General features: G+C 42.1%; 1 protein-coding gene across 4 annotated transcripts in view; it reads right to left on the reverse strand.

The window, feature by feature from the left end:
- Window positions 1-12610, reverse strand: part of MPP7 (MAGUK p55 scaffold protein 7) — a 301387-nt gene extending 288777 nt beyond the window's left edge. For 2 of the 4 annotated variants that reach the window (XM_044228579.1, XM_044228577.1), the window contains exon 1: window positions 12456-12610. The gene's annotated coding sequence lies outside the window, so the exon portion shown is untranslated. The remainder of the gene's footprint in view (window positions 1-12455) is intronic. The other 2 variants (XM_044228580.1, XM_044228581.1) reach the window with 2 other exon arrangements.
- Window positions 12611-15007: the final 2397 nt, after the last annotated feature.

The following is a 15007-nucleotide window of genomic DNA, read 5'->3' on the forward strand; positions in this document are numbered from 1 at the left end:
ATAAACCTTTGGCCAGACTTATCAAAAAGAAAAGAGAAAGGACCCAAATAAATAAAATCATGAATGAAAGAGGAGAGATCACAACTAACACCAAAGAAATACAAACTATTATAAGAACATACTATGAGCAACTCTACGCCAACAAATTTGACAATCTGGAAGAAATGGATGCATTCCTAGAAACATATAAACTACCAAAATTGAACCAGGAAGAAATAGAAAGCCTGAACAGACCCATAACCAGTAAGGAGATTGAAACAGTCATTAAAAATCTCCAAACAAACAAAAGCCCAGGGCCAGATGGCTTCCCGGGGGAATTCTACCAAACATTTAAAGAAGAACTAATTCCTATTCTCCTGAAACTGTTCCAAAAAATAGAAATGGAAGGAAAACGCCCAAACTCATTTTATGAGGCCAGCATCACCTTGATCCCAAAACCAGACAAGGATCCCATCAAAAAAGAGAGCTATAGACCAATATCCTTGATGAACACAGATGCAAAAATTCTCACCAAAATACTAGCCAATAGGATTCAACAGTACATTAAAAGGATTATTCACCACGACCAAGTGGGATTTATCCCAGGGCTGCAAGGTTGGTTCAACATCCGCAAATCAGTCAATGTGATACAACACATCAATAAAAGAAAGAACAAGAACCATATGATACTCTCAATAGATGCTGAAAAAGCATTTGACAAAGTACAGCATCCCTTCCTGATCAAAACCCTTCAAAGTGTAGGGATAGAGGGCACATACCTCAATATCATCAAAGCCATCTATGAAAAACCCACTGCGAATATCATTCTCAATGGAGAAAAACTGAAAGCTTTTCCACTAAGGTCAGGAACACGGCAGGGATGTCCATTATCACCACTGCTATTCAACATAGTACTAGAAGTCCTAGCCTCAGCAATCAGACAACAAAAGGAAATTAAAGGCATCCAAATCGGCAAAGAAGAAGTCAAATTATCACTCTTCGCAGATGATATGATACTCTATGTGGAAAACCCAAAAGACTCCACTCCAAAACTGCTAGAACTTGTACAGGAATTCAGTAAAGTGTCAGGATATAAGATCAATGCACAGAAATCAGTTGCATTTCTCTACACCAACAAGACAGAAGAAAGAGAAATTAAGGAGTCAATCCCATTTACAATTGCACCCCAAACCATAAGATACCTAGGAATAAACCTAACCAAAGAGGCTAAGAATCTATACTCAGAAAACTATAAAGTACTCATGAAAGAAATTGAGGAAGACACAAAGAAATGGAAAAATGTTCCATGCTCCAGGATTGGAAGAATAAATATTGTGAAAATGTCTATGCTACCTAAAGCAATCTACACATTTAATGCAATTCCTATCAAAGTACCATCCATCTTTTTCAAAGAAATGGAACAAATAATTTTAAAATTTATATGGAACCCGAAAAGACCTCGAATAGCCAAAGGGATATTGAAAAACAAAGCCAAAGTTGGTGGCATCACAATTCCGGACTTCAAGCTCTATTACAAAGCTGTCATCATCAAGACAGCATGGTACTGGCACAAAAACAGACACATAGACCAATGGAACAGAATAGAGAGCCCAGAAATAGACCCTCAACTCTATGGTCAACTAATCTTCGACAAAGCAGGAAAGAATGTCCAATGGAAAAAAGACAGCCTCTTCAATAAATGGTGTTGGGAAAATTGGACAGCCACGTGCAGAAAAATGAAATTGGACCATTTCCTTACACCACACACAAAAATAGATTCAAAATGGATTAAGGACCTCAATGTGATAAAGGAATCCATCAAAATCCTTGAGGAGAACACAGGCAACAACCTCTTCGACCTCAGCCACAGCAACATCTTCCTAGGAACATCGCCAAAGGCAAGGGAAGCAAGGGCAAAAATGAACTTTTGGGATTTCATCAAAATCAAAAGCTTTTGCACAGCAAAGAAAACAGTTAACAAAACCAAAAGACAACTGACAGAATGGGAGAAGATATTTGCAAACGACATATCAGATAAAGGACTAGTGTCCAAAATCTATAAAGAACTTAACAAACTCAACACCCAAAGAACAAATAATCCAATCAAGAAATGGCCAGAGGACATGAACAGACGTTTCTGCAAAGAAGACATCCAGATGGCCAACAGACACATGAAAAAGTGCTCCATATCACTCGGCATCAGGGAAATACAAATCAAAACCACAATGAGATATCACCTCACACCAGTCAGAATGGCTAAAATCAACAAGTCAGGAAATGACAGATGCTGGCGAGGATGCGGAGAAAGGGGAACCCTCCTACACTGTTGGTGGGAATGCAAGCTGGTGCAACCACTCTGGAAAACAGCATGGAGGTTCCTCAAAATGTTGAAAATAGAACTGCCCTATGACCCAGCAATTGCACTACTGGGAATTTACCCTAAAGATACAAACGTAGTGATCCAAAGGGGCACGTGCACCCGAATGTTTATAGCAGCAATGTCCACAATAGCCAAACTATGGAAAGAACCTAGATGTCCATCAACAGATGAATGGATCAAGAAGATGTGGTATATATACACAATGGAATACTATGCAGCCATCAAAAGAAACGAAATCTTGCCATTTGCGACAACATGGATGGAACTAGAGCGTATCATGCTTAGCGAAATAAGTCAAGCGGAGAAAGACAAATATCATATGATCTCCCTGATATGAGGAAGTGGTGATGCAACATGGGGGCTTAAGTGGGTAGGAGAAGAATCCATGAAACAAGATGGGATAGGGAGGGAGACAAACCATAAGTGACTCTTAATCTCACGAAACAAACTGTGGGTTGCTGGGGGGAGGGGGTTTGGGAGAAGGGGAGTAGGGTTATGGACATTGGGGAGGGTATGTGCTTTTGGGTAAATTGGAAGGGGAGATGAACCATGAGAGACTATGGACTCTGAAAAACAATCTGAGGGGTCTGAAGTGGCGGGGGGGGGGGGGAGGTTGGGGTACCAGGTGGTGGGTATTATAGAGGGCACAGCTTGCATGGAGCACTGGGTGTGGTGAAAAAATAATGAATACTGTTTTTCTGAAAATAAATAAATTGGAAAAAAAAAAAAAAGAATGAGCAGGCACCAAAAAAAAAAAAAAAAAAAGAAATATATGAAAATATATTGAAAAATATATGAATGATATATGAAATATATGAATGAAATGAAAAATAAAATGAAAATGAAATGAATGAAAAGTGAAATGAATGAAAAATGAAATGAATAATAGTGAAAAATATATGAAATAATTTGAAGTGAATGAAGTGAAAAATAAAATGAAATGAATAATGAAATGAAAATAATGAAAAATAAAAACAAATAAATCTTCCAATTAAAGGTGTAACTAAAGATGAATTCCCCTAAAGGTGCTACAAGATCTAGGGGCCACCATCTCTGTTACTCTCAATGTATCACTCCAATTCTAGACAAATGCAGTAAAGCCAGGAAATACAAAAGACAAGGTAGTAAGAACTGGAAGGAAAAAGACAATTGGCCATTATTTAAAGAATAAACTTCACAGAACAAAAAAAGAAAAACTAGCTGTTAAATACAGTAAGAATTTAATAAGACTGCCCCCAAAGTATATTAAGTATAGACAGATTAGCTGATAGATTTATATCAATAGACATATCTATCAACAGAGGAAAAAAAGGGGGGGAAAGGGGAAAAAATGTCACTCACAATAGAAACAAAAACTGAATACCTAGGAATTAATCTAACGAAGAAGACATAAGACAATGGAGAAAATATGTTTAAACTCTACTGAAAAAACAACTATCTTTAATACAGGTGTTAAAAACAAGAAAATGGGCACCTAAGTGGCTCATTCTGATAAGCATCTGGCTTCAGCTCAGGTCATGAACCCAGGGTCCTTGGATCTAGCCCAGGGCTACTTCCTGCTCACCGGGGAGCCGGCTTCTCCCTCTCCCACTACCCCTGCTTGTGCACATGTGTGCTCTCCGTCGAATAAAAAAAAAAAAAAAAAAGACAACAAGCCCAACATAGAGTTACTTATGCTAAACCCCACATCACGAGAGACCGTTTCACCTCTCCCAGAAATGGAATCATAAACCAGTTCCTTAGGAACTTACCTGATCTACAGGAATGAGGTAACCTGCCTGACTCCTGTCCTCTGAAGGAAAGTGACCTTGCCACAACCAGTCCACTTTATTGCTACTAAAACTTCCCAATCCCACTTCCTTCTCCATGCAAAAGTCTTTCATGCCGTATCACTCCTTCCCAGATCTCCTTTCTGTCTGCTGGTGAGTGCCCAATTCATGAATCAACAAATAAAGCCAGTAAGATCTTTAAAATTGATTCAGTTGAACTTGTTTCTTAACGTATGGTTTAACCATGGTTCTAGATCACCAGAAGTGGTTCTAAAAAATACAACTGCTGCATCTCCACTCCCTCCAGAATATGATTCAGTTGATAGGGGGTAAACTGAGGCATGGGTTTCTAAAAGCTACTTTGTAAATTCTAATGTAAAGCCAGGAAAACCAAAAAAAAAAAAGCCAGGAAAACCACCAGGTTAAACATCTGAAAAAAATAAAGATGGGTCTCATACTTCTACATACCAATCACTATAAATAGGTTGTAGCAATAAAAGTGAAAATAAAAACCAGTGTGGAAGTAGAACAGGAAGAGACAGACTGTACAAACATACCTTTGTGAACCAAGAATGAAAAATATGTCCTAAACAAAACCTAGATAGTGAAAAATGGATCTAATTATAACAAAATTATTCTGTTCAATAAAAGATTTCAAAGGAGAAACCCAATAAATGGTAGGGGGGAAGAAAAAGAAACCTAAAGACATTTGTACCACATAAAATCCAACAGATTATCACCCAGAATATACAAAAAAAAAAAAAAATCCTGTAAATTAGGGGAGGAAAGGGATATAAAAATTTAATAGAAAAAGAGGCAAAGAATAAATAAATGGCAATTCACAAAAGGGGATCCCACACAGCTAATAAGCATCTGACAGGATACGCGCCCGCATCAGTAATTAGAGAACTGCAAATCAGAACAGTAATATATCACGTTGTGCCGAGTTCGCTCCATCTGTGCATCAGATTGGAAAAAATTATAAGGTCAGAAAATGTCAAGTGCTGGCAAGAATGTGGCAAACGACAGCTGGCAACAGTGTATATCAGCGCAGCCATTCCAGATAATAACCTGGCAGAATTAATGGTGTACAAGCCCCAGAAAGGGTCCGATGGGGGGGCGGGGGGAGGGGAAGAACAAGAATGGAACAGGGAGATGAAGGAGGAAGAGCCAGTGAAATGAACCGAGAGGCTTACATGGACCACAGCATCAGGACCACGGGCCACAAAAGGGGCATGAGCTCAAGCCTACGCACCTGACCTGGGGAGGGAGTCCCCGCCACACCTGGTCCTTCATGGAACCAGCCTGTGCGAAATCCCTGCCCACCAGGTGCTGTCCTCGGGCCCTGCCCTCACAGAGTCTGCAATCTAGTAAAGGAAACAATAAAAAGTTAACAAGTAACTTTGTAAGGTGGTGACAATGGTGACAGGAAGTAACAGGAACGGGGTGCCAGCCAAAAGGTGGGCTCTTAGAGACCTGCAGAAGGAAAATTAACCAGGCACGCAGCCAAAGGTGGGGTAAGAATCTCCAGAAACTGCATTCAGAGTCTTGAGTCACCACAGGACAAGTGAGACTATTTTCTAAAGATGACTTCCAGGTACTTCCTGTAACCGAACTCCCAGGAACAGTCCTAAAAGTTCCCGTTCTAGGGGAGCCTGGGTGGCTCAGTGGGTTAAAGCCTCTGCCTTCAGCTCAGGTATGATCTCAGGGTCCTGGGATCTAGCCCCACATCGGGCTCTCTGCCCAGCAAGGATCTTGCTTCCCCCTCTCTCTCTGCGCCTGCCTCTCTGCCTACTTGTGATCTCTGTCTGTCAAATAAATAAATAAAATCTTTAAAAAAAAAATGTTTCTGGAAAAATCACTAGATCCACAAACGATTCCTTCATTTGTTAAATAGTAATTGAGTACTTCTGTGCCTTTTCTGCAACACAGCACTAGGAAATGAGGATAAATATAACCGATTCTGGGGGAGCCAGGATGGCTCAGTCTGTTAAGCATCTGCCTTGGGCTCAGATCATGATCCTGGGGTCCTAGGATCAAGTGGGGGGGGGGACCCACTCAGCACGGAGTCTGCATCTTCCTTTCCCTCGGCCCTACCCTCCACTCTAGCTCTCACTCTCTCAAAATCTTTTTAAAAATTTTTGAAAAATTGGGCACCTGGGTAGCTCAGTGGGTTAAGCCACTGCCTTCGGCTCAGGTCATGATCCCAGTGTCCTGGGATCGAGTCCCACATCGGGCTCCTTGCTCGGCGGGAGCCTGCTTCTCCCTCTGCCACTCCCACTCCCCCTGCTTGTGTTCCCTCTCTTGCTGTGTCTCTGTCAAATAAAATCTTTTTTAAAAAAAATTTTTTTTAATTAAAAGTTTCTGGCCTTTAGGAGCATAGCTCAACCTTTTAAGATTCCAGACTCGATTTTTTTAGGATTAAAAGTCAACGTTTACTGCATGTTTGTCACCTAGCAGCCACTGTTCTATGAGCTTTTACACACATCTGAGTTCACTTAAGTACTCTACACAACATGATACTGTATTTCTACTTTAGATTAGAACAGAGGTAAGAAACGTGCCTGAAGTCGGGGACGGAGCAGGGCTTCAAATCCAGATCTTTCAAACTTCAAAGTCTGTTTTCTTAACCATTCCCAATACTTATATTCCCCCTGGCATCTTTTCCGTGATTTTCTGAGTGTGGTCCCTGGGCCAGCAGCATCACATTGTAACTTAACAGAAAGGCACACTCAAAGGGCCCACCCCCAGACCCACTAAATCCGAAACTCTAAGAGTGGAAACAGCTGCCTGTGTTTGAACAAGCCCTCCTGGTGAGCTGGAGGCACACGAAGGTTCAAGAACATGGATTTTCACGCTGGATATATGTTAAAGGGAAATGATCACCATTTTGGAAATTTCACAACATATATTTTTGATTCTATTTTAAATGGCTAAAAAATCAAAATTACATTCATTCACTTTCTCAAGACCCAGCAACTTCTCCCCCAGCCTGACAAAATGTCCAATGATTCAACCATCTAACATATGAAATGTAAATAAAGGGCCCCACTCCTAGGGACCTTACTAGGAACTGGATTTTAAATTCCAAACATGAAAAAGAGCACAGAGGTCCAAACAGAATCTTCAGAAGTTGAATCAGAAGCCATATTAGGAAAAGGACAAAAATGTTTTGAGTAGCAGCAGCCGAAGCTTGACAAATCTGAGTCCATAGCTCCGTAAGCCTTTTTATCTCTGGCTCAACTCTAGATTTTTACAACACCCCTCCAACAAACTTCAACTGCCAAAAAAAAAAAAAAAAGTTAAAACCTTCAGAAATATTTGTTTCTCAAGACTCGAACTGCTTTAAGTAAACATATATAGGCACCATCTTCCAATACCCTTTTATCATGAGTCAAGCTAATCAGATATGCTAGTGCATACAGACACTAATGCAAAAACGGCTCACACCTTCCCAACCCCTTACCTAGACCCCTTTACAGGATCCTACCTGACTTTCCTCTATTCAAAGCAATATTGAGACCAGGCACCTTCTTTCCCACCCCAACTCAAGTCTTCAGTTTGAGTAATACAGCTCTATGTGTACTTAAATTTGTCCATTTATATATATATTTTTTTAAGATTTTATTTATTTGGAAAGCATGAGACAGCATGTGAGGGGCAGAAGGTGAAGCAGACTCCCTACTGAGCAGGAAACCAGACCAGTAGAGGCTCTATCCTGGGATTCTGGGATCATGACCTTAGCTAAAGGCACTTAGCCAACTGAGCCACCCAGGCACCCCTGTCCATTTCTATTCACACTTTTTTTAAGGTACTGGAAGACAGAGTATCAGAAGTATGTACAGATTCAAGCACCTACCACAATTTGAGAACCTACTATATGTCAAATATCTCTTTTAAGCTATTCACTTGTATATTCAAATTATTAATTTCATAAAGTTCAGGATACTACTTATTTTAAAGATTAAAAATATAAATTTGAAGACTGAAGAGTTAACTTGCCCATGTCTGTACCACGGGATAGCTAGAAATCAGACCTAAAATGCATACTAACTTGATTCAAGTGGTCAGAGGTGCAAAGAGTTCTGAGAAGCCCTCACCCGTGCAGTCTTTAATCTGCCTGGCTTCTTAAAACCATCCACCTTTCCGCTCCCAAGCACACCCAAGAATTGCCAACACTGGCGGGAGCCACCCTCCCAAAAGGAATAGCACCTATTTATTTTCCCTCTTCCAAATACCATCAAATCCAACCTCCCCCTCACCCAGAACTATGGGTGGTTCCAAGAAACAACTATGACTTCTCATCCCCCTTCTGTAACAGCAGTATCTGTAACAGTAACAGCAATCGATCAGTAACAAACAAGCCTGTTAGCTCCTACAATCAGAGGGAGAATGCACCCCGCTCCTTTATAGGTAAGCTGTTAATAATGTTCTCCTAAAGAGATTATGTGAGCTTTCAAGAAAGAAAAAATGAACTGTTACATGACTGGAAAAAAAAATTTTTTTTTAACTTAAGTATTCACTCATATTCAAGATTTGAGTCATCTTGTTATATGTACCCACGTTATTCTACCACTTCTTTTGAGGAATCTGTAACCATCAAAAAGCAAAACATGAAACTATGCTCAAGGGTGCCTGGGTAGCTCAGTGGGTTAAAGCCTTTGCCTTCGGCTCATGATCCCAGCATCCTGGGATCACGTCCCCCATCGGGCTCCCTGCTCAGCAGGGAGCCTGCTTCCACCTCTCTCTCTGCCTGTCTCTCTGCCTACTTGTGACCTCTGTCTGTCAAATAAATAAAATCTTAAAAAAAAAAAAAAATCTATGCTCAAATAGTTCATAGCTCATGAAAGATTTAAATAAAACACAGCCATTAAAAAAAAAAAAGTTCAAGTGTGCATAAATAAGGACCAAAGATCCACATTCTGCTGTGGGTTCCTTATCACAGGGAGAATCAGAGAGCTTTTTAGAAGTTATTTCTTTAAAATTACTGTGTCCTTCACTTTAAGTTAAGCTGTCCTTTCCTTCCAAATAACCTCACTTAATGAAAACGACCATTGCAATTCTGTCTGAATTTTAATTACAAGAGAAGCAGTTACAGTACACTTGTGTCTTTGTCAATGAAATAGTTATAATAAGGAAAAAAAATCTGATGGAACTCTCCTTTGAGTAGCACCCAGTGCACCACCTAGTGGAAGTCGTGTAACATTGTAATTAATTTTTTTTAAAGGACAGAAACCCTAGGTCAGAATTACAAATACTGGCTCAGTTGGTTAAGCAGCTGCCTTCGGCTCAGGTCATGATCCCAGTGTCCTGGGATCGAGTCCCACATCGGGCTCCTTGCTCAACGGGGAGCCTGCTTCTCCCTCTGCCTCTGCCTGCCATTTTGTCTGCTTGTGCTTGCTCTCTCCCCCTCTCGCTCTCTGATAAATAAATAAATAAATAAAAATTGGTAAAAACAGCCTTAATCTCTTTCCAGTTTCCCACGCTGCAAGAGAGCTGTGTTCATAAGAGAGGACTCATTTCCTGTACAAACTAACAGACTGATAAGGCTTTCTTAATGGAAATCCTTGGGCGCTAGACATTTTGACAAGAGAGTAAAAATCAAGTGAAGACATTAATGCAAAAACAAATCCAAACAGAGATAGACAGAGGTTGTGTAAGTGATGCCTTATATCCTACAAGAATAAGTTATGTCAAAATGGACATGTTACAGGCAACAGACACATCTGCCATGAAAACGACTTCATGATTAGACAATTCCATTCAGTAATTCATAAGACATTTCATAAGATGACTAATAAGTTTAACATAACCTAGCAGTTCTCCAAAATTCCCCAAGCCCTGACACCAGTCGAAGAAGTTCCTCCCAACTGTCCATCTAAGCCTGCTCTGCATTAACCCCAAACTTGTACTGTTGTGAGGAATAAATGATTTTTACATTTTCAGCTTTTCTACTAAATTTATACATAACCTTTCCCAAAAAGTCCTAAGTCATGACTAGAATACATCATGCTTCATTTTTATTTGCCTTATGTGTAGTAATTTCATTTCAACTCAGAAAACAGCACTGAAATCCACTATAAAGCTACAGATGCAAACAGAGATAAGCTTGGGTTTTCTAATTTGGAAAACCTCCCAAAATTTAAAACAGAGATTTTCACATAGCACCACTAGGAATTTGTTTGTTTTGTTTTCCCTGTGTGAAAAATTACCTTTCTGGGGCGCCTGGGTGGCTCAGTGGGTTAAGCCGCTGCCTTCGGCTCAGGTCATGATCTCAGGGTCCTGGGATCGAGTCCCGCATCGGGCTCTCTGCTCGGCAGGGAGCCTGCTTCCTCCTCTCTCTCTCTCTGCCTGCCTCTCTGCCTACTTGTGATCTCTATCAAATAAATAAATAAAATCTTAAAAAAAAAATTACCTTTCTGGTGTGATTCAAACTATGTCAGCAACCTCGAGGAGGAAAAAAAAAAAAAAAAAAACCCTAAGAGACACTATTTCTTTATTTAGAAAATACCATCTCCATCTGTGATTCTTGTACCACGTGATCGAACTGGTATACAGAAGCTTACTTGATGGTGGGAACCTTAGGAGATCCTGGATTAAATCCATTTCGGGTACAGAATGAAGTAGGAGTCAGGTGACCTGGGGCAGAACTCTCTTCACCTCTAGGGCTTTCACTTTATGGACTTGTAGAGTAGACATGACTATGTACTACCTGCCTCCCAATAGGATTAAAAAAACTGACAGCCTACGAGAGTCTCAATTAAAAGACCTAAATGGAAATAGAGGCATCCCCCGTTTTTCACCAGTTCACATTACACTACTTTGCTTTTGCGACAGGCCTTAGTATCTGGTTTCACTAACTGGGAGAAACGCACAGAGGTGTTTGTTCTGCATCAGCTGGAGGCGCAGCACACACCTGAACAGCAAGAGTGGCAGAGCCAAGCTCCTTCCCTGAGAACTCAACTCAGCGTCTCAGCATCGAGCCCCGGCAGCTCTGACCTCTGTCTGAGCACCTGTGCTGTATCCTGACTTAATTTATGCATTCATTAGTAAAATGTTTATCCTAAGGTATCAGGAAAGCCTAAGGGGGTGGGGGGTGGCTGGAACACTAAAAAAAATTTCCCATACACATTAATAGTGGGTGGGGTTTTTTTGGTTTTTTTCTTTCTTTTTTTTTTTTTTTTTTTTGCTTTGCAGGGCTCCGGTTTAGAAAAAATTTCATAGGAACGCTCTATTTTCAGACAGCAGGGAAAACCTGTACTGGTTAGCACTGGAGTGCACCTAGAAGGGGAGAACACTGCTCCAAGAGTTCTCACTGTGCCATTACCGCCCCAAACCCAGTGACCTTCACCATTTCACTTGTTAACAAATCGTGAATGAAAACAAACGTTATTAAGCTAGTCCAAGAGAAAGTAGTAATAACTCAAGGTGCAAATCAGGAATTAATTGCCTGGCTTGTCTACAAAGGATTGCCTCCTGAGTACCAAGCAGGTGCATTCCCGAAACCTAAAACCCAGAAATTGTTTTTAGAGAAGATTTTTTTTTTATTTGAATGCTAATGTTTAAAAAAAAAAAAATTAGAAGAAAAAAAAATCACAATTCTACTCCCACCCTTGTCAGAGTGACAGAAACAAGGTTCCACCCCCACAACCCTTTCAAACCTGCGCAGGCATTCCTCATCAACATTCCTCCCCCTCACTGATATCTCACCTTCCCCACTTCAGCCCAGACAAAGGTGAGTCACACTGCTGGGTCTACTTGTCACTTAAGGAAAGTCCCCAAACAAGTTCACGTTAAAGACTACTCTTAACTTAAAAAATAATAAATAACAGGTCCACAGTGTTAATGTGTAAATGGTACTGCAATGCGCCTGCCTCCAGAAAATATGTAATTAACAATACCCAAGACACCTTTCTGGCTTTAAAAAAAAAAAAAGCCACTCAGCTTATCCTCACTAATCAGTAGGTCCCTTTCCCTCGCGAGCCTGACTCTGACTCAACTCCGCAGTTTCCCTCCACCTGCACGTCCTAGCGCCCTCCGTTGGGCCCAGCCTCTCCACTCCGAGTCCCCAGGGGGTCCCGCCGGCAGCTGCCCCCGCCCCTCCCCCTCGAGGTCCCCCGCCCGGCCCCGCCCCCACCTCCCCGCAAGGTGTCGCCGCCGCCGCCGCGGGCTCCCGGGCGGAGGCGCCTTGAGGCGGGCGGGAGGCTCCGGGTGACGCGGCCCGGCTCGGCCCGGCAGCCGCCTGCGGGTGCAGTCGGGGGAGCAGACCCCACCGCCCGCGCCGCACCGGTGCTCCGACAGGGGCTGCAGCTACGGCACCCCATTACCTGCTCTGGGCAGCCGTGGCCCGCGGGAGGCGCGACCGCTCTGGTCCCTGCAGCCCCGGGTCGGGAGGCAAAGAGACAGAGACCGCAGCCGCCGCAAAGGACAATCAGGAGCCAGCGGGCTCGGCACCGCCTCGGCGGGCGCAGAACACACGAGCCCAGCGGGAGCCCGGCCCCCACCTCCTGCCCAGTAAGTAACCGACTTGGCCCCCTCCCCCGGTGGGGCGGGGCCACGGCTGAAGGGGCGGGGAGGGGCAGGGCCGTACTGCCCACGGGGCGGGAGCTCCGCGGACGCTTCGTAAAAGGCGTGTGCTGATAGGCTGCGACAGAGGTAGGCGTCCCGGACTTGAAGGGAGCCTCGCCGGCAGAGCTTCCTCATTGGCCGGTAAGAGAAAACAAAGCGGAACTCTGATTGGTGAGAACTCTTTAGCTCCTCTCCCTCGGCCTTCAATCAACGGAAGCTCCGCCCCACACGCTCGTTCCCAGGTGGCTGCAGAATGGGCAGCTTTTTGGACCTGAAACCTCTCTGAAGCGCAAAACCTGGGATAGTCAGGTTTCCTTGCCAGATGCGAGTGATTCTTTCACTCCCGAATGAACTTGATGAATAACAGCTAATCTTTAATATCGCCTGGCTTTAGGGAGGTCTCCTGGGTATTTTTTAAATGCTGCATAAAATTCAGAGGGAAATTGTCCTGTGCAAAGAAAAGGCATAAAATGTTTTCAGTCTTGGCAAAATTATGCGTAACTTTCTTTTCATTTTACCTGTGTTCCATATGGGGCATGCATTACTTAGAGTGCACCACGCGGTAATAGATTTATAGGAAAACTCCCAGACAGGAAGAATTTAGAATCTGAAGAACAAAATAAAGCATTAACAAAAGCCAAAACCAAAAAAGGTAGTATATGGAAAGAAATTCAGAGGGTACAAATTGGAAAACTCAACGAATGCAGGGAATTATAAGAAGAGAATGTGACAAAATTCCAAGATGTAACTTAGACTTTGGAAATTGAAAGTTGAGGGAGCAGGAGATAATGATCAATGACCCATGGTTAAGTAAGCTGAGCTCTCAGACCGAAAGGCACCTAGCCAGTTTAGAAGGGAGTGAAGCCTAACTCACCTGGGGACCACACTCCTTTAACTCTCTGGCTGCCTTACTATTCTGTTTGCTCTTCCTGCCATTCCCATGAGGTTTTGAAATAGACTGTTGGAAATAAAGCCCTTCCTCCAACAACTCCATAAATTATATAGGAGTGGGGAAAAAATGGAAATTGACAAAAATCATACCTAAAGAAGGAAAACAATATTAAGGTAAACATGAACTTGAAAAGGACAAGAAACTCAATACAAAGAATAGCGCAAATCCTCTTTTGTCTCTTTTCCTGAGAATAAGGTAAAACTCTTTGAAGGACAGTGACTTGATTATCTAACACTTTTTTTAAAGATTTTATTTATTTGTTTATTTGTCAGAGAGAGAGAGTGCGGGAGAGCACAAGCAGGCTGAGTGGCAGGCAGAGGCGGAGAGAGAAGCAGGTTCCCCACTGAGCAAGGAGCCCAATGTGTGGCTCTGTCCCAGGACTCTGGGATCATGATCTGAGCTGAAGGCAGTGGCTTTATAGACTGAGCCACCCAGGCGTCCCTATCTAACACATTTTTAATAGAACCTTTATAATAAATGGAATCCTAAATGATAGTCTGAAAATATGTGTCACAGCATACTCTGAGCAAGTAACTTAGTTTTAAGATCTAATTATGCTTAAATATGTAAGAAAAAAATAAGAGCTTAACACTGTCCACTATGAACAAATTGGAAAGAAAACACTCCACATTTTTTCCCAATCGTGCCTTAAATTCCACCACTAACATTGTTTCTTTAGGATTGAGTGATTTATATCAAAAGTTATTCTTGTATTCATTTATGCAACAAATATATAATAACATTAATCATCATATTCTAGTTCCTTCAATGAACTAGGCACTCTACTAAGCATTGTCCTGGACAAGGCAGACTGGAAGCTATTTATCCATAAAAGAAAGATAATGAACCAACAAACGAACACATTTACAGAAAAGAATAAAGGCAGAGAATAAACAAGAGTGACCGAAGGGATGGAAGCACTACTTGAATTTGGAAAGGGAAATAGAACTACTCTGGGGTGCCACTTAAATCAAAAAATGGTAGCTATGCACACTCGAGGGCAGCGACATTCCTAGCAAACAGGAAGAGCAAAGGCCCGAAAGGAGGAAGAGAAGTGATGTCGTAGGAACAGAGAAGACCTTTTTCAGAGTCACCAAAGAAGTGGGCCTTCATCCACCAAGCAGTCTATCAGGCATAGATCTAGGAAACCAGCTAGTTTCAAGGGTTCCACTAGATGTGGAGGTCTAATAATGAGAATGACACAGACCAAGTTGGATCTACAAACTGTTACCTCACAGAGGATGGGGAAATCGAGGTGCTAAAGGGAACACAATCCAGAAGGGGCCAAGGAAATCATACTGAAGGAAGTGAGTAGTCACCAAATCGGTAGGAGTCACCCCACTGAAAGGCTACAAGGTT

The sequence above is a fragment of the Neovison vison genome, chromosome 12, assembly GCF_020171115.1.
Source record: "Neovison vison isolate M4711 chromosome 12, ASM_NN_V1, whole genome shotgun sequence".
In the NCBI taxonomy this organism is placed as follows: Eukaryota; Metazoa; Chordata; class Mammalia; order Carnivora; family Mustelidae; genus Neogale; species Neogale vison.